This window comes from Protobothrops mucrosquamatus, unplaced genomic scaffold, assembly GCF_001527695.2.
Source record: "Protobothrops mucrosquamatus isolate PMUCROS unplaced genomic scaffold, P.Mucros_1.0 scaffold_224, whole genome shotgun sequence".
NCBI classification, from domain to species: Eukaryota; Metazoa; Chordata; class Lepidosauria; order Squamata; family Viperidae; genus Protobothrops; species Protobothrops mucrosquamatus.
In genome coordinates this window covers 809,491-829,622 of record NW_015386300.1, presented here as the reverse complement: position 1 = coordinate 829,622, position 20,132 = coordinate 809,491, and the positions used below count along the sequence as shown (strand labels likewise).

Genomic DNA, 20,132 nt, shown 5'->3' with positions numbered 1-20,132 from the left:
TCCTGAAGAACTGCGGGGCTGAAGGCATGTGGACCTTGTGGGCAAGAATGGCAATAAAGGAGGCATGCTTTGGGCCTCTCATAAGATTACATTCCATGAGTGTGAGGGGATCTGAAGCATGCCAACCCTGATGGATTGTATGGGATAGGCAGAGACAATTGGAGAGAGGTTGGAAATAAACAGCTGTAAGACTTATAGGGTTTTAAAAGATAACCATCAACACCTTGCATTGTACCTGAAAGCCAAATGGTAACTAGTATATCTTGTGTAATATGAGCTTACCAAGGTGCAACCATAACTACTCAAGTCAGCTGTAGCTTCCAACGAGTCAACAGAGCACATTGCTGCAATCCAAATGAGATATCAGAGGTGAGTAATACATGAATGACTATGAGAAAAACTTCCTGGTGCACAAAAGGGTGCAGTTGGTACTCAAGATAAAGGCCTTTGGTAAGGTCTTCCAAGTCAAAGCTGCTGCCTGTTTCTCAAGCAGGGGCCACGAGTCTAGGAAGACCCCCAAATGAGCATAGGTTCCAACTGGGGAAATGCTATCCAATCCAGAGTCCTTCCATTTTGGTGAGTATATGTTTGCAGTTTGCAGAAGCATGGACGGTTTGTTTCTTTTTCTTCAAAGAGATACGTTCTGTTCTATAAGGTTTGTTGTCTTGTCTTGGAAAAGTCCTGATGCAGTGGAAATTCCAGAGTAGAGATGGCACTGGGGTTTAATTTTTGCTCACTTCAAAGAATGCTGAACTTCTTGGAGTCAGTATGGCATGATCTTGGCTGAAGTCTGTAGACGTTTTTTACTCGATCCTTTAGGAATGATGTCACATTGTTTGCATTGGTTAGAAAAACCATTTCGTTATGTGAGCTGTAGTTGAAAGCTTATGCATTTTTAAAAACCTGTTCATCAGAAAAGGTGCTGGAAGGCTCTGTCTAATTTTTTGTCATCTTAAATAAAACTGTCTGGAGTTTTATATTCCAGAACCAGGATTTTAAATTATTCTCAGAAAAATAAGGGAAGCAATTACCATGAAACAAAGGTGATATAATGTAAAGCTAAATGGTATTCCCCACTTGTTACAGAACTTTGATTCTTGAAGAGTTCCTGCCAGCAGAGGAGAATGACTGTATATTTGTTGGTGCACCTGGCTTAAATTGGACAACAAAAATACTTTTTTTTGCCAGGTTTGACATTCAAAACCATATTCAGGAACATCCTAAATATATAAATGTAGGTCTTGTTTTTCAAGAGGTATAAAATCCTATGTATAGCAAGAAATATCCCTACTTATAATGGCATATGAAAAAGACCTTGCAAGACAGAGCAGAGACCTGCTGCAAAGAGAAGGGTCAGATAAGACAGGGTCCCCAACCCCCAGTCCGTGGACCAGTACCAGTATACGGCATGCCAGCAACTGGTCCGCACATCTGCGGGATGCAGGCAGCACACAAGACCACACACTCTCTGGTCTGTGGAAAAATCACCGGTCCCTGGTGCCCAAAAGGTTGGGGACCTCTGAAATAAGAGACAGCATAGTCTGCAGCTACATAATGGTACAAGAGGCTCAGAAGAGACCCAGATTAATGTCAGCTGACCAGATAGAACAGACAGAACACACAACCAGAAAATCTAATTCTACTTTATTGCAAAACTACATTAACAAAATTTTGAAAGTCTGAAAGTAAAATTCTCCCACCATCTCCTTCACAGTCTGAGAATGTGAATCCTTCGGAGACTTTTGCTCCACTGACTATGCAACTACAGGCTATGCTGTCTCTTACTTGACTCTTCCACAGGCCTCTTCTCCTTGTCTCCCAAGATCATTCCTACTTAGCATTACACTACTCCTCATTTAGTTTTCCTAATCACCTACAGTACCTTATCTTTACTAAATACAATTTCCATTCATTAGCCCCCATCCAACTATTACTACATTATGATGTTCATTAAAAAAAACTTGAGATTCAAAGGAAAGACTTTAAAGAAGCAGGATAGGAAAAGTATTGACACTTTTGAATCTGGGTGCTGGAGAATACTCTCGAGAGTAACACTGACAGCTAAGAACACAAATTGGTGGATCATCAAACAAATCAATCTACAGTTCCCACTCAAGGCACAAAAGATGAGGCTCAAATTATCCTATACTATGTTCTAGCTATCTGGAAAAGGCTCTAAGGTTGAGAAAAGTGGAAGGAAAGAGAAGATGAGGATATCCAGCAGTGCACCATTGGAAGACTTGAAAGGCCAGATTAGGGACAAATCATTAAGGAAAAAAAATCTATCTAGGAGTCAAAAATGACTTGATAGTACATAACCATCGATCAATCAATAATTATCCATAACTGCTATCTAATTGCAAATTCATAGAAAACTGTCACCAAAAATGTCACGTAAAAATCAGAATATCTTCTCATCAGCAATCAACATCCAAATAAGGAGGGGGTGACACTGATTAACACCAAACTATCAAGTAGCAAGCAATACCTTAATCAAGGATGTACCAACTCAGACAAACAATCAAGAAGAAAACAACAGCCTAATCAAGGAAATACATAGGAGAAAACAATGCCCACTGTCAGGCAAACTACTATATATAAACAGAGAGCAGACCCCATTCCTCTGTAGTACTGAAGACATTACCTAGTCTGGTAATGAAACATCTGCAAGAAAACAACCAAGCTCAGAAAGCACCAAGGATTCCATATTATAATTTTATCCAATGAAGCTAAACTTGGGAGATGCTTCTTTACAATGTATAACCCCAAAATGTGATTATGGCTTCCGATTTACATAATTATGCAACATCATGAACAAATTTTTGAATTCTCTAGAACTATCCAAGAACTTATTCATGAGATTGGGAATAAATTTAAACTGGAAGAAAAGGAAGGGAAGAAGAAAATAGTGACATAACGTTAAAGCTACAAAGTCTGCTCTTAAGTAGACAGAGTTCTAATGGAGTTTTACAGTTAATTAAACCAACTTTTGCTATAGTTATCGATAAGATTCCTTTCCCCTATAAACTCCTTTGGTCTGCCCACTACGCCGTTGCAAGGTATGCTGTGTCTTATCTGGAACTTCCCTAGGCAGCAGCTCTTTGCCCCATCTCACAAGTCGTTCCCATTATATGCCATTATAAGTAGGGATATGCCTTGCTGTACATAGGATTTTATTCCTCTTGAAAAACAAGACCTGCATTTATATATTTAGTATGTTCTTGAATATGTTGCTTAGTTGCTCAGATTTGTTATACACAATATAATCATAACATATTCTTTTTTTTATTTGTTGTGTATATATTTCCATCCACCCCATCACTTGACCTAACCATCCCCTCATTCAGTGCACCTACTTATGATGGTACAGTTAAGCTCTTCAGTTGCGGCCTTATAAAACAATCACCTTGCTACACGTATTAAATTTTGCAGAGATTCAGATTGAATAACTTACGCCTGTAGCTCTCATATATTTCTCACATTTCTCTGCCCTCTTTTTTATCTATGGAAAACTAATAGATTATTGAAATGCAGTAACTTCTGTCCAAATTAAAACCAAAACAAAAGAAACGGCTTCATACAGACATACATTGGAAATATTTTGGGCGTGGTTCCAGACCACAGCAATAAAATGAGCCATATGACTTTTTTGGTTCCCCGGTGCATATAAAATTTATGTTTGCATTATATTGTGATTTAGTAAGTGTGCAACAGCATTATGTCTAAATAAATGTATATATCTTAATTAAAGGTACATTATTAAGTGCTATGGGATAGTTAAAAAATTAAAAATTAAAAAGACTATTGACAATCTTTGGCATTTCAACAGCAACTCTGAACAATCCTCATGGACCCATACTTCCTAAGGATGTTGGAACTTGTAGTTCAGGAATTTTTGAACTAGGACAGAATGCCAATTTATGAAATATTAGATTTTATTTATAAATACTATAATATAAACCTCAACTATTTTAACATTTCAAATATTAAATATATCAGTGTCAAATATTATATGTGTTTCTATATTCCTTATGACCAAAAGTGGCTGAACTCTATATTTAATACGCATTGATATCTTTTTTTTTTTTAAATCACTCTTTCTATCTTTCCAAAGGGCAAAATTAAAGAAGTATATTATCAAGCTACACTGAAAATGGATTGTAGTAAATCATTTCAGTTGACACATATAAAATGCAGCAACTATAATGAAAAATGTGATTTTGGGGGCAGCATTACATTTGCTGTTGGAAAGGAAATGAATTTAAGATTACTTAATAAGCATGGCATGTAATTCCCAGAAGTATAAAAAAAGTTAAACAAGGCTAGCCAGTATCTCCTATCAAATTAACATTTGTACTACAATAGGCTACATAACAAGACTATTGTTTTAAAAAAATCATTGAAGAAATATAAGATTGCTAGAACGCTTCATAAAATTAAAAATCAGAACTCCATAATAAAAAAACGAAGTAAGAAAAACATCTGTTAACTGAACAATGATGATTTACAATCATATTTTGAAACTTTGGTTGCCTGGTTTTTCATTTGTAGAGAATCAGAATGGAAGCGGTCATATATTTGGTGGTAAAACCCTTTTGGTGTTAAATGTTAATTAAATTTCTGTTCAGCATAGTCCTAGCTAGTTAGAAATCCATAGTGTAAATTTGTAAGGGTCTTTAAATGTACCGCAAAGAGTCCCAGTTCTTCAGAAAGCCTTATGATTCAAAAGATTTTTCCTCTTTTTTCTATTAGTTACTTCTTCTAGAGAAACCAGTCAAGCCAGCTTTATAGTTCCTTTTACCATAAGATTGACAAATAGGGAGAATTTACTTTTCTGGAGAAGCTATATTTATTTCATAATTCTTATGGTATGCATATTTTGAATTGGTATACTATGATTGCATTTTCTAGTTGCAATTTTTATAACAGAATTTTTGTTGAAATAGTTCAAATGCGATCCAAAACACCTAATTTAAATAAATAATTTTAGTTTGGTTGGTAGAAAATAAAGCTTTTATTATCACACCCTAAAAATTCTACTGCTAAATTATTAAGATAGCATAATGTTCAAGAATGGATTAAATAATTTGAAAAACAAATATGCCATATGTAGTCATTTAGCATAAATAAATACCATATGACCTCTGTACACATCTACTTTGAAATAATTATCATTAATTTCAATAGAATATTTCCAAATATGTACGAGTTTACAACCTTTTTAAAAAAATAGTTTTCTAAAATATATAATTGATCAATCCAACAATAAATAGGTAAAATGGCAACAATAACTATATAGATTATCACTCTGGAAGAATAATCTAAATTTATTATAAATTATAATTGTTTTGAAAAGAAGAATATATCTTGTCAATATATTATTTCACATTCTTTATTGCAATCTTGCAATCAAAATTAATATAGTAATAATGAATATATATATACAGTATATTCTTTGATTCATCTCCCTTAATTTGTAACCACATAATCAACCAAAACTGATTACTGTTTAAAACGTAGAGTACTAATCACAACTTCTATCTATTTATTTGACTCTCAAATAAACTCGCTTTATTTGAGTTTAACATACTGTACACAAACACTTCAGTTATACTACAAATTGCTTTTTAGTATATGCAAACCATTTGTGGCTCAATGTCAAACAAAGTAGAGTACACATATGAAAGTTTCATGCCTTTCAACCAAAATAAGAATAAAATGCACAGTATGTGTAACCATGGTCAGTGCTTAATTACTTTTATTGCAAATGAAATTTCAATACATTGATATCAGAAATTAAGAAATGTAAATGTAAATGCAAACAGGAACTTGATTTTTTTTTTTTATAAAATATTTATCTAACCCCTACAGGAAGATATGAATTTTAAATATTCAATAGTATCAAATATCTAAAAAGCATATATCTAGGAACAGAGTTCCTAATCTATTTATTCTTTAGAACTGTATTTATTCTCCTTCTATCCCACTGTTTTGAAAAACTTCCAAAAATAGTTGTAGAATTTCAGTCAACTATTTAAAACTCATTGTTTTATTTTGCAGAAATCAAAATAAACCACCCCAAATTTCACAAACAAATCTTGGTTAGCATCAAATGAAGAGATTGTGTAAAGCAAAATGGATTTCCCACCATCTAGTTCTGTATTTTTCTTAGGAAGAGGAAGGAAATAGTAATAATGCAATAAGACAACCTTTGAAGGTTGATTAAAACACTGGAAGTGGCAACAATATATATTTCTTTGGTAACAATATTATTTGGCTATCAATGCAACATATTTTGGCTAATATCTCTTCCAATATTAGTCAATGTTGTGCATATTATTTTATTTCTTTGTCAATACAAGACACTGAACTAATGCAACTTCTATACAGGTAGTCCTTGACTTACAGCCAGTGACTGCTTGAAATTACAACAGATCCCCCAAAAGCCACTTACGACCTGGTTTCAAAATTCCAATGCTGCCCTGATGGTCACGTGACCACATTTTGGGTGCTTAGCAACTAGCCTGCATTTCTAGCCATTTGAGCACCTCACAGTCATGTGACTATGATTTACAATAGTTTTGACAGAAACCAGCGTTTACTTCTGGAAAACGTCTAGCAAAACCCTAGTGAACAATGGTTCACAACTGCTGCATTTGCTTAACAACTGCCATGCTTGCTTAATGACCACTGCATTTGCTTAATGACTGACCCAAAAAAGTTTGTAAAATAGGGTCAATCATGTGGTGACATGCTTTACAACCATCACAACTTATGATCATAATTGCCAGGCTCAATTATGGTTATAAATCAAGGACTACCTGTAATTCAAATAATGTTGTCTGATAACCCAATAAAGAAAACCCTCTTAAGGAAAGACTACAGATAAGAATACAGACACTGCATGGTGTTGTGTTTTTTTAGTGAATTAAAGAGCATGTAATTATTCTTTACGTGTTTTTCATTCTCTTAATGTACAGTGACATTGCCCCAGAAACCAGAATTGGCAAAACCGGGAATTATAAATGCCCAGTGCAATTCTTATTAAGCCATGCATGTTCATTATGTTTTTAGTAGCTCAGAATATTATTTTATCTTTATGACAACTTCCTGTTCAAAAAGAACATTCCCAGAGCTAAACACTGGTTATTTTCCATTTATCATAAGAAGCTCTTGTTAACAAGAAAGCTGGACAGCTCCTATATGAACCTAGAATTCTTTTGAATATTATATTTTGGCTTTCAGAATAGCTATAATTTCATATTTTGGATGTTAATGTTTGGAGGTATCTGATTGGCTACTGTTTTAAAAAGAGGGTACTGAAATTTGTATAACCTAAAGTATGGTTCTTATATTTAAATTCTATCTTCACACAGTTAATGAACCCTTGTGTGTTTTACTTTTGTATATAACTAAATTAGGAAGATTCATCTGATAGAATAAAATACATGACACAGTGTACACCTAGGACACTGTACCATTATGCAAAATATCTCTTTCATGCACTGCAAACTATTGACGGCTAAAAAGACCACAAAGGAAAAAAAGGTTAGTTTTGTCTGTTTAGCTATTGTAATCTTGGAAATTTTCACATATCAGTTCTATCTAGCTACCTAGCTTTATTATTTATGTATTAGCTATTGTCTTTATTAATTATTTTTAACATATGCAAGGCAGCTGAGGTTACCAATGATAATTATGGATACACCATATCTCCAATCAGAGGATAGCAGACCCATCAGTACCAGTTGGGGAACACAGAACTGTCAGCCTCAGAATCCTAGTGGCATTAGACTAAAAAATGTAGCAACAGAGTTTTGAAATAGATGAAATTCAAGGTTAATACAAGACAAAGGCATGCTCCATTTAATTTCATCGTCATTTCTAACAGACTCATTATAGAGAACATAACTTAATTCTTGTGAAGAACCAACCCAAAAAACAACAAAACTTCATATACGTTTTAGATGAGAGGTATTTTTAATTTAGAAACAATATACTGAACACTAATACAGAAGTAACAAAAACTGGGATATACAAAAATTGCATAAAACTGAACATGTAAGTAGTCAGTATCTGTTATTAATAATACAAAACCGCTACTGAGTATCTTTAGAAATGTTGTTTATTAAGGAAAGCTTAACATCTTAATCTTGTAAATCCTGCCAAGGTCAGCTGCAAAGAAAGAAATGTTTTACAATCCGATATGAAATTTAAGCTTTTCCTGAAATCATATTTTCATGCCAAAATATCTTATGTTGTGAAAAATACAATTTATTTCAGAATATACAGTATACATAAATTAATAGAGGGCAGACTTCACAATGTCCTTTCTCTCCATTCTCAAGTCTAATGTATCCCTTGTCTAATACTGTATTTAAAAGGCAGATGTAACTTCTTGAATTGCACTGACATACATCTCCTATTTGTATTCAATACAGACTTTTCATGTTGCCATAATGATCTCAACAAGACATTCGACAATCTACAATAATGGCCAATATGCAAAGGCATATGCCCTGCTTCACCTACAGTATCCCATCTCAGCTTTATCTGCATACTGGTAGTTCCTTAAATGTGCTTCATTTAAACAACGCCTAGATTGCATTTTTCTCCAGAGAAGGCTCTAACAATGGGAAAGGTGAAAGGAAAGAGAAGATGACCAGTAGTAAGGTGGATGGACTCAGTTACAAAGGTAATGGGTACACTGTTGAAAGAGCTGAAGGTTAGGTTGGGAACAGATCGTCATGGAGTAAATCTATCTACGTGGTCACTAAGAATTAGCAATGATTTGATGTCACATAATTATCATCAAACTGCATCCTGGAATTACACTGACATCATCCAAAAAACCAGCCAAAAGAGTCTAGGTATCAAGAAATAACAGAGATTTAAATAGCTTGCTTACATAATGTATTTTTATAGGAAACTTCCTATCTATGTTGTGATAATAATTATTTCTTACCAGTATTAGAGATTAATATAAACCTGAACTCAGATGTCTGACTTTTAGAGTGATTTTCCCCACTTCATTTAAGTAGACATATTCTGCTCATGCTCAAAATATTAGAAGTCTCCAAAGCAGAACTCGGCACTGAAAAACATACTGGACCTATTTTTGTCACCTCCATTTCTAATCATTTTTACTCTCTACCGTATATTGATTTTCTTTTCTTTCCTTTCTTCGAGGGCCTTTTTAAGAATCAGATCTCTTTTGGCAGAACAATGCAACAACAGTTCTAGGCCTCACACTTAGAGGAAGTCATATCAACCATGATAAATATTACATTCATCTGAGAAAAAAAATCGACAGTGACATAGGAGCAATGAAAAGAATATTCAGCTCCTAACCCCATGTTTGCAGACAATCAGCATGTAGAATCATGATTAAATGTTGGATTAAATTCATTAAAAGCATTAGATTGAAGATAAGAAGACTCAGGATCAAGTGCTCTTCAGCCATGAAACTGTATTGCATGACTATGAACTGGTCATTCTCCCAGGCTAGCCTATCTCTCTCTCTCTCTTTCAGAGAAAATTTGGAAGAAATCATCTTACATACAATGTTAAGTTGCTGGCGGGAAGACAGAGCATCAGTCTAATAAATCAGTTAAATAAAATCTTGGCTCAGAAGAGATAATATTTACATTACTGTAAGAGAAAGTTGCCTTTCTTTATTCATTCCAGCAGCTAAAAGACTACTTTCAGTATCAGTGAAGATGCCATCTGAAATACAAATACTTTCACTGATTTTGCCTGTTCGGTTTGAGACGGGGCCTTTTTCTGAACAATGCCAAGGATGAGAAACCTGATCACATTCCCACAAGATCCTGCACTCCTTATCAAAGACGGCTGCCACCTTGTCCCCAGCAAAGCCTTTATGTCTTTAACATAAATGATGATGTATTGAGGCTGCCATGTGCAGACTGGGACTGTTCCTGAAATAAAGAGGAAGCTATGAGGGAAGGTTTACCAGTTGCAGATTGGTCTTTGGCAGCCCTAGAAGAATCTGCGGCAAAAGAAAAAAGTTGCAACTGTATTAACTGGATACATCATTTAGGGAAGGCCTAACCATGTGCTTCAGAAAGTTTCTGTGAACAAGGAATAGCGTCTTGTCTTTTACAAAGGAATGAGGAAGTAGAAAGTTCTGTTGATCTCACTCCCGCGCGCGCACGCACACACACACACACACAACTGCATAGCAATGTGACAACATACAGCTTTCCATACTGCATATGCCTCTCTAGAAGTCAACCTCAGATCATCTACCGTACAACTAAAAGAAGGTGCCAGATCTAAACCCATTCACACCTTAGACTTAATCCTACTGAAACCCCTGCCAGCCCAACATCCGAGGCTGAAGCGATGCCTATATAATCCATAGGGTCAAACGTAAAAGAAGAGACCCAAAGCAGCCTTGTCAACTGGGCTGAAGGATGCGTCGATTTACCGTGGCATCTCAATCCAAGGACCCAGCCCCTGTGTGAAGACCAAGGACCGCAGCTGTCAGGGAAGCTTGGGCCACCTATAATCCGGGGATCGTAAAAAGGAAAGAACCGCTTCGCTCGCAATAAACCCACGGGACAAGCCACCATCCCGCTCTAAAGTCGGAGAACAGAGTTTCTTTCCCGACTTCGAGACATTTCCGCATGGCACCGAAAGCGCACCCTCGCGGGTTTTCCCGCTAGCCCGGAGCATATATATATGCCTGTCGTGGGGATGGACCTTCCGCGGGCTCACCTTACACTCGGGAATGGTATTCCCGGGGACCTTCGACCAGGAAAGGAAGGAGGAACTCGGATCGGAGACCGGCGCAGTGTGAGAAGGAAGGCGACCGTGGCGGAGAAGTCCCGGTCAAAAGAGCGCCATGTCCGCGCAAAGGATCTTCAGGATCGGCGGCGGCGTCGCAGCAGGAGGAAGCAGCTGACCGAGGCCGGGCTCTTCGTCGGGTAAAAAGGAAGGAAGCCCCGCGCGCCGTCGACTGTCCGGGTCCCGCGAGGACTTCTTTGCCCGCCTAGCCGCCCACGCAGATACAAGACAGCCGGGCGCGGGCGCGCTCTCTGGGCGCGCGACCCCGAGCGCCTCGCACTTCCCTCCCTCCCTCCTTCCCTCCCTCCCTGCCGCCCGCCCATTTCTCGCTCGTTCCTCGGCCGCACTTTCGCCTCCCTCTCACTTCCTAGCTGGAAATTCCCACTGACGTTGAAAGATGAGCGGAGAAGGAAAAATGGAAATTATCCGAAAGAAACAGCCGCCCCCGGGCAGGGTTGGTTGGAAGCAAAAAGAAAGGGCGGCGGCAGGGCTGTGCAACGCGCCAGCCCTCGCGCGTTTATTACACAGAAGCCAAGCTATGACACAGTTGCTACAAGTGTCTTTCTCCTCACAAGGGAGGGGATGCCTGCGGCCAGAGATACGCCTTCGTGGCGACGGTGATGAAGTTAAATGCTAAAAGAGATGCCTTTTAATGTTTTCTGATATCAGGCACCTCCAACTGGGGCCTTTCAGACGTGACGGGCTTTATCTGTTCTAAATCCCAGCCGTGAAGTCCGATGTTTTAGGAAAGTTGTCTCAAAGGTGCTTTTTTTTCTTCTTCAAAAGGCAACTGGATTGTTTTTTCCTTGAGGAGGAAGAAGAAAACGTTTCGCTTCTCATCCAAGAAACTTCGTCAGTTCTGAAGGGAGTGTGTATGGGTGTGTGTGTGGGGGGGTTCTTCCTCAAGAAAAAAACAAGCCAGTTGTGTTTTGAAGAAGAAAAAAACCACTTTTGAGACAACTATGACCTGGATATCTTGAGAATCTTCACAGACATTTAGGAAAGCTGGCTGCAATACTCTGCCAAGAAGACCTGCAGAGCTTTCTGTGGTTTATAGACCAAGTGTAGTCTTTCTTCTTCCTTTTTACAATTTATCTACTGTCTCAACCCTCAGGTTTACAGGGCTAGAAAATAAAATTGCATTACTTTCAGTTACAAAATTGCAACACTTAATATCAATTAACAAAAGAAACAGATTGAGGGAGAAAACTTTAAAAAACATGTACCTGCTAATTTCCTTCCATGCCCCATGGCAATGCAAGGAGAAGTTGTTGGACATAAAAATGGCAACTCTTAGAATTTACTATAGACCACATTTAGAAAATTACAGTAAATTGCTACCTCTTCTGTCCTTCCAAATATTGATAATTTCAAAACTGGAATACCAAACATTTCATTTGATTTTACAGCAGAGCTTGTTGATTCCCAGTTCCTTATGTGTGAGTGATTCCAGCCTTGTGTTTAATAAATTCTCTTCTAAGAGAGTTTTATTCTTCATCTACACAGAAAAATAAAGTTGAATCAAAGTGTGGGAAAGACAAGGAAAATACATTTGAAAGGGTGGCTACTTGCAAGAAAAACTGATGGCAGGTGGACCAAGGCAGTCATAGAATGGATCCCACTTGATAAAAAGTGTCCACGAAAAAGACCTAAAATAAGATGAATCAATGACATCAGCAAGTATTGCAGCCCAATTGGCAAAAGAAAGCTCAGGATTGTATAGGTTGGAAACATGCAGAAGATGCCTTCATCCTGCATTGGATAGACCATGGCTAAAATGATGATGATGAGGGCTTTGATAATAACATGAAGACTATAATTACTAATATTTATATATCCAGGCAGGTGTTAATTCTACATCCTGTTCCTGCAAGACCATCAGCAAGGTACTCACTGTTGGCCTTAACTTCCAAATGGACTCATGTCATTTTGTCCATCCATTTGCTGGCCGGTTGTGCTATCCAGTCCCTGCTGCTACTTATCTACCCCATCTCCTAGGTAATTGAGCATACAGGTAGTCACTGACTCACAACCATTCATTTAGTGACCATTCAAAGTTACAACACAATTGAAAAAAGTGACTTATAACTGGTCCTCACCCTTCCCATGCTCATGTGATCATTCGGGTGCTTGGTAAATGGCAGGTACATTACAATGGTTGCAGTTTCCCAGACTCATGAGATCACCATTTGTGAGTTTGCCAGCTGACTTCCATCAAGCAAACTCAATGGGGGAAACTGGATTCACTAAATGACCATGACCATGGTAAAATTGTGCACAACTCACTTAACTATTAAGTGAAGCCATGACCAGTAGATGAAAGACATTTTATTGCAAATGGACAAGTCAGCTCCTTGCTCAGTTTACAGAACATGATCAGATTGGGTGTTGTATATTAATTCAATATTAATTATGGAACAATGTTTCTTTTAACACCTGAAGATAGCATCCTATCTAAGGAGCTGCAGAAGAAATAATTGTTGTTCTGGATTAGGAATTAAATATGTATTAGTGAATGTAAACTCAGCACATTTGTTGAACAAATACTATTGAATGTATGAAAAAAAACAATAAAAATCTTTTTTTTAAAAATAAATAAATAATTTTTGTTCTCTAACACTTTTGATATCATTGCCTGTTCTCTAATAACTACTATCTAGGGCACGGGTGTCAAACTTGCCACGTCACGCGACTTGCTGTGACTCTTTTTGCATTGCTGGCAATGGGGTGGGCACGGCTTCAGTATGATGAAACTGGCCCATGGGCCAGCAGTTTGACACTCCTGGTCAGGCTCTTAAGAGTTGGTCCTGTAGAATCACATAATGCAGTGGTTCTCAACCTTTTTAATGCCGTGACCCCAACCGGTCGTAAGTCGAGGGCTAAACTGGTCGTAAGTCGAGGACTAAACCAGTCGTAAGTCGAGGACTACCCAACCGATCGTACGTCGAGGACTTTCCCTGCCCGGGAGCGCCACGCATGCGTGGTTCCGCCCCCTGCGCCGGCTGAGGCGTAGCTGGCAAGCAGCAGAGATGGAGCAGGCTCACCACCAGCTGGCCCAGCCCAAGGGAGGTAAGGCACCCGCCGGAAAAGGGGGGGAAAAATGGCGAACAAAAAAATGGACAAAAAAAAATGGCGGACAGCCTTGCTTGGAGACCCCCGTGAAATGGTCAATTGACCCCAAATGGGGTCCCGACCCACAGGTTGAGAACCACTGACATAATGGATAGTATTTCTGGTTGTATATTATAGAGAATATGACCTTAACAGAGATATGCCGATAAGCAGTTTTTAACACAGTTATGTTTTATAAACCAGGTTTACATTAACCATTGGTGAGTGTGTCATGAAAACACAGCTGCACTCTATATTCTTAAATCTATAAATACCCCTTGAATTTGGCCATGAGGTCTCCTTTTTTGTCTGCAATTTGTGTGGCTTATTTTAGCTCAGAGTTTGTGCGGTCGCTTTTGTCCATCTTAGTTTTTATTTTTCTTAATTGCTTATTCATTTATTTATGGCACTTCCATACCACCAATAAACAATGTCCTGCAAACAAATTAAAACAATAAGACATAAAATATGGCTTTAAAAATACAATCAAAGCATATTAAAACAATGAAAGCATCTCAGGCACCTCCAACTCCACCAGCTAAAAACTTTCTTCCACATCAAAAGCTTGTCTGACTACAACGGTCCTTGCCTAATATTTGGGATAATTAGTCTATTATTTCCAGTCAGTATGTTGATGAGAACTATGGGAATTGAAGTCCAACACATTTGGCTGTATTCTAACCTTTCAACATCAGATCTTATTTTTCCGAAGCAAAATAGGATTGTTGTTTTTTTACAGATTAAGGGGGAAAAGTCTTCTGCATTGACATGATCATTTTTATTATTATCATTAAATTTCATTTGCCTGCAGCACTTCTTGTAAAGTGCTCATCATTTTCTGGTGTTCAACACTCCAAATCTCTCCTCCCTCCTGTTTCATCTGAGGCAATTGTATATCTCTTTCTCAAATGTGATTCCAGTGCCAGTTTTCCTTCCTTTGAAGAAAGGGAGTGGGTTGTGTAACTTAAGGGTGAAGTACATGCTTTGCGTACAATACTGAAGCTCTCTAGCATTCCAAGTAGGACTTGAAAAACTCTTATACAAAGCTGCAATTCTGGGGTAGAATTTATTCCGATTTAGTAGAAGACAAGTCTATTGAATCCTTCTAGCACATGTCCTATTTCCCTAAAAATCAGATCCTAAATCCTACATTGATCACTTTTTTGAACCATGTTTTCTTAATCTCTCATGGAACATAGAATAATAAAGTTGAAAGGGACCTCAGAGGTCTTCTAGTACAACCCCTCTGCTCAAGCAGGAGACTCTAGTCTATATCATTTTAAAGAAATGGTTGTCCAGACACTTTTTGAAAGCCTTCAGTGAGGAAGCATTCACAACTTCTGAAGGCAAGTTACTCCATTGGTTAATTGCTCTCACCGTTAGTTCTAGTTTGCTTCTCAATGGTTAGTTTCCAACCATTGTTTCTTGTCTTGCCTGTTGATGTTTGGAAAATAGTTTGACCCCCTCATCTTTATAGAATTTACCATGTTTCCCAATATGTATTATTCCGCAAATTTTCTCACTTTTTGTTTTCCAGGACTCATTTACTACTTCTGAAAGGGTTTTGAAAAATGTCAAAAACTTGATCTAGTTTTTCATTAAGGTAGTTTTCTTGCAACAATTCAAAAATGGTTAACCATTGCCATGATTTATTTTTTTGCTTCCCATCTAGTCTGTTATTCTGAGATTTTCTGGTGATCTCCCATCCAAGTTAGTAAAATCATTGAAGAAGTCTTAATTAGTAGATTGCAAATTTAATGGGTGGAAATACAGAACTCAATCTGTGTGGCAAAAGCTTCCATTTAGTGGGCAATTCCTCTATATTGCAAATCAGCCTAAATGCAGACATTTATACACAGTTATGCAAATGATGCAAATTGAAGTGATCTCGTTCAGGTCTAACAGATACAACTTCCTTACAAATGGTCCATCAAATTGAAGTTTTATTGTACTAACCAGGTTTATCTGCTAATTCTCCTGTAGACTTAAGAACATTTAAATAATAGGTAAGCAACTGGGCATGTCCACCATAAATGATAATATGTTCCATGTACTTTTTTTACATTTCCAATATGTTGGCAAATTGTTCTGGAACATCTTGGCAAGCTTTGCTGGTGGAAGATGCCATCTGTAAAACATCTTCAACTGGTTTTCCTTGAATGCCGCTGACATAGTCAATTGGACTAAAATAAGAAGATAGATGAAAGAAATAATAGACTAACCCGTAGACTGGAAACCAGAGATCTTTCTGCTGGGTATTTTAAACAGAAAATATAGTAAAGAAATACGGTTCTTAATTCTACATATAACAATGGCAGCAAGAATAGTATATGCACAGTTCTGGAAAAATGAGAATATACCATTAGAGGAAGAAGTGATAAGAAAAATCCTGGACTGTGCTGAGATGGACAAATTAACAAAAGAGATAAAAGAAAAGGAAGATACAGAGTACTATTTAATATGGAATAAGTGGTATGATTGGTTTGAGACTAGAAATAATAAAGGAGAATAAATGTGGAAAGGTCAAAAGTGGAAAATGTGTGTATAATAATGTATAGTAATAATAATATTTATTATTTTTAGTATGAAGTATAGTATGAAGGAAGAAAAATGTAAACAAGAAACAACGGGACAACAAGGACAAATATATCTAAAGAAGAATAAGGGGGGGAAATGTAAATAATAGAAGATTACCGTTACGAAATTGCTGTTAAAAAAAAAGGAGGAGTATACACCGTGTGTGTATGTGTGTTATGTTTTGTTGTTTTAAAAAATAAAAAAAATAAAAAAATATGTAAGCAAAGTTTACGTTTCTTAAACAGTTATATAAAAAAACAGCACTTCAATAAACAATGCGAGGGTACTTAACCCTTAACCCATTTTTAGTTTTTTCTTCTTCAAACGTGATCATAGTTCTGCTCTCAAGGATTTTAACCATGAAAAGACGGTGTGTTCTGTTGTACACATTAAAATATGTTCACATTGTGTTTTCAAGAATATTTCTACTGATGCCTTTAATAGCTGAAAACCAAGTAACCATAACTTTGAGTTCTTGTACCTTCCCACATCCTGAGAAATTCTCCCATACTTCTTTCCCCAAAATAAATATAATACACATTTTCTCCTAGTCTGCTGTTATTTTACCTCACCTCTGACTTTATTTTCTCAGTTGGGGAAGATAAGTTACTTTTGAGAACCCTCTCTGTAAAGTCCTGTTCAGTTGTGGAGAAGAGAAATGACAAAGACTGGTTTGAATTTCTAGGCAACCGAAGGATGCTATCCTCATTTCCTCCAGACCAACAAACAGAACTGATTATTGTAGACACCTGAATGAAAGGAAGCACAGTATGGTAGAATCAAGATCAAAAGAGAAACTCATTTGATTATATCTTTGAATTGTAATTTCTATATATCACGTCTATACTTAGGCATTCTTTTTTAGGATTAAAAAGCTTTTGGAATTCAGTTATTGAACACATATAAAAACCCTTTCTATTTTTGCATAGACGAGATTCATACAACAGATTAATGTGATCAGTTTTGTTTAAACTCTCACGTTGATTTAATCTACCATTGTGGTTAGTTCACTTAGCAATATGTGAAGCATGACTCTGTGGCTCATTCAATAAACTATGGTTAAAGCAAAATAAGCCTTAGGGTGGATTGAACCAAGTAAGCTAACAAATTAGGGTGGATTGACACCATATGCTAAGGCACCAAAAAGCAAGCAAAGCACCTTTTCCAAATTATATCTAACCAAATTTATAATGTTGCATTATTGCTGATATACAATTAATTAAGCGTGTTGTGTGAATACAGCTGCTGCCTACTGCCATACACTAATTTTGATTTAGTATTTATCAACTCCATTCATTGAAATAAAGTTTCTTTAAAAAAGAACTACAGAGGTGGAATATCGCCAATGTTTATATCCAGCAATTTAATTTGGTTGATAGAGCAAGACAATAAAATCTGTCTTAACAAGAATATACTTGTTTCAACTGCTTATGCTCTATGTTCACATATGGATTTATTTTTTAATTATTTCAAACCATAGTTAATCAAATTGAGAACTATTCTACTGCTCTATAATATTACTGGTTATAATACTGCTATATTGGTTGGGATAAAAAATATCCCAAATTGGTGTTTGGTGATATTTTATATGTTACAGTTAGAAAATCCAGTTTGCTATTCTGCAATGAAAATATATACATGCATACATATACATATGCATACATACATATACATTTGTATAAAGATATATGTTTACATATAATTTTAAAAAGAAATATGAAGTTTTGAATATGAATATGAAAAATCATACTTGGGAACTGTTAAGTTCACATTTAAATACATGTTATGATGTGGGACTTTAATAAAGTCTGTTGTGTATATATATTAGGAAGAGGGGGGAAAACCAAAAAAATTGTTGGCTTCTCAGTTGAAACAGTATAATGTAATACATATAATAAGATATAATGGTGTACTATTATGGGTACAGTTAAAGAATTATAATTTGTATCTGTGGTATTCTTGCTAGCATTTTATTCTAGTTATAACTGGAATTCTACTGCAGTCTAGCACTGAAGATTGATCAGCATATGTAAATGTTATTGGGAAATAAATTATAATTTGGTTTATGTTCTTTGAATAAATTGACTCTGGGATAATTTTATTTAAAATTAACACTTTTTTTCTGGACTGGGGTTGGAAATGGAATTGATTTAGCTATCTTAAATTATCTCAATGTTAGTGATACTTTAAATGTTTGGAGAGGGATTTAAGAATATAACTTGCCTACAATCAGTGCTTTTTTTGAAAAAACAAAAACAAAAGGTGCCGGAACTCACACACATCATACAACTTGCCTTGCCTATCCTACAAGGTTCCATCCAAAAAAGGTGCCGGAACTCCATTCTGGGCATTCTATGACAAAAAAAGCCCTGCCTACAATTGTTGAGTAGGAATATGTGCAGACAAAACATTTGCTATATATTCATTGTAGGCCACATGGCTTATTATAAAATCTTATCAATGAAACCAACACTTTTTAAAGAATAAGCCAACAGTTCAGTTCTACCAATATTTAAAGTGTTTTACTAAAAAGAAGACTGATAATTTACAAAAATTGGAATAGGGGATTGAACCCTACTATTTTGTCAATAATTTCCAGTTTTAAAAAATGTTACATGTGTTTTTTATGATTTTAAAATGTAATAATGCATTCAAAATGTAAATATTTGGTAAGGGCTAAATTTGTGGCAAAAAAACACCTGTATTCTTGGAAACAAACTTATGTCGTAAAGTTATTTTGATGAAATGTATGAACTCTCTTTGGCAGGAACGGCTTTCCATCAGCACAAAGTAACAAATAAAAAGACAGCCAGTAAGATGTTTTGCATTTATTCTGTTCTGTAGTTTTGTTAAAACAATGAAAAAACTTAGATGTGTTTAAGAGAGGCTTGTGCACTATATTCATAGTAAATTAAGTTTGCAGTATCCCTCTCTTTCTTTACTCTCCATCTTTTATTTGTCAGAAACCTGGGTATATTTTTGCTTAATAAACCCATTCTTGTTGCCAAAATGTGTACAACTTGAAAAAGCCTTCTAGCTCAGGGGTCCCAAATCCCCAGTCTGTGGACCAGTACCGGGCCCCGGCATGCCAGCAACCGGTCTGCACAAACAAGCATGCCAGCAACTGGTCTGCACAAACCATCCACAAAATGCAGGCAGCACACACAACCACATCCTCTCTGGTCCGCAGAAAAACCTCTCTCCACATAACCAGTTCCTGATGCCCAAAGTTCTGTCCCAGCCTATGTGATTATGCTCACAAGGAGAAACCCCTCTTCCAAGAAACAGGCAGGAACCTCAAGAAAAAACCAACCCCTTTTATTCTTACAGATCTGAGTCAATGTCCAAGGCAAACAAACATAGTCCACAGAAACTCGATCCTCAACACGAATGGTTGCCTTCGACAACCAGCACCTCCCACACTTTCCCTTTTATAATTCAGCCAAAACGTGGCTTCCTAATGCCTTCTCCTTTGCCTTTGGAGCCGCTCCATTGCATTACTCTGTCCTACTTGCTTCTCTTGCCTGTGCTTTCGTGCATCCTGGATTTGTCCCAACTGTTCTTCATCACTGTCCAACTCAGGCTCCCAGCACAGCTGTGTCTCAGCCTGAGCACGAGTAGAGGGGCCAGGCTCT

General features: G+C 36.8%; 1 protein-coding gene across 1 annotated transcript in view; it reads right to left on the bottom strand.

The window, feature by feature from the left end:
* The window catches only part of NFKB1 (nuclear factor kappa B subunit 1), a 71,565-nt gene extending 60,777 nt beyond the window's left edge, over nucleotides 1-10,788 (bottom strand). The window contains exon 1 of the mRNA XM_015828369.1: nucleotides 10,741-10,788. The gene's annotated coding sequence lies outside the window, so the exon portion shown is untranslated. The remainder of the gene's footprint in view (nucleotides 1-10,740) is intronic.
* Between the last annotated feature and the right edge of the window lie 9,344 nt (nucleotides 10,789-20,132).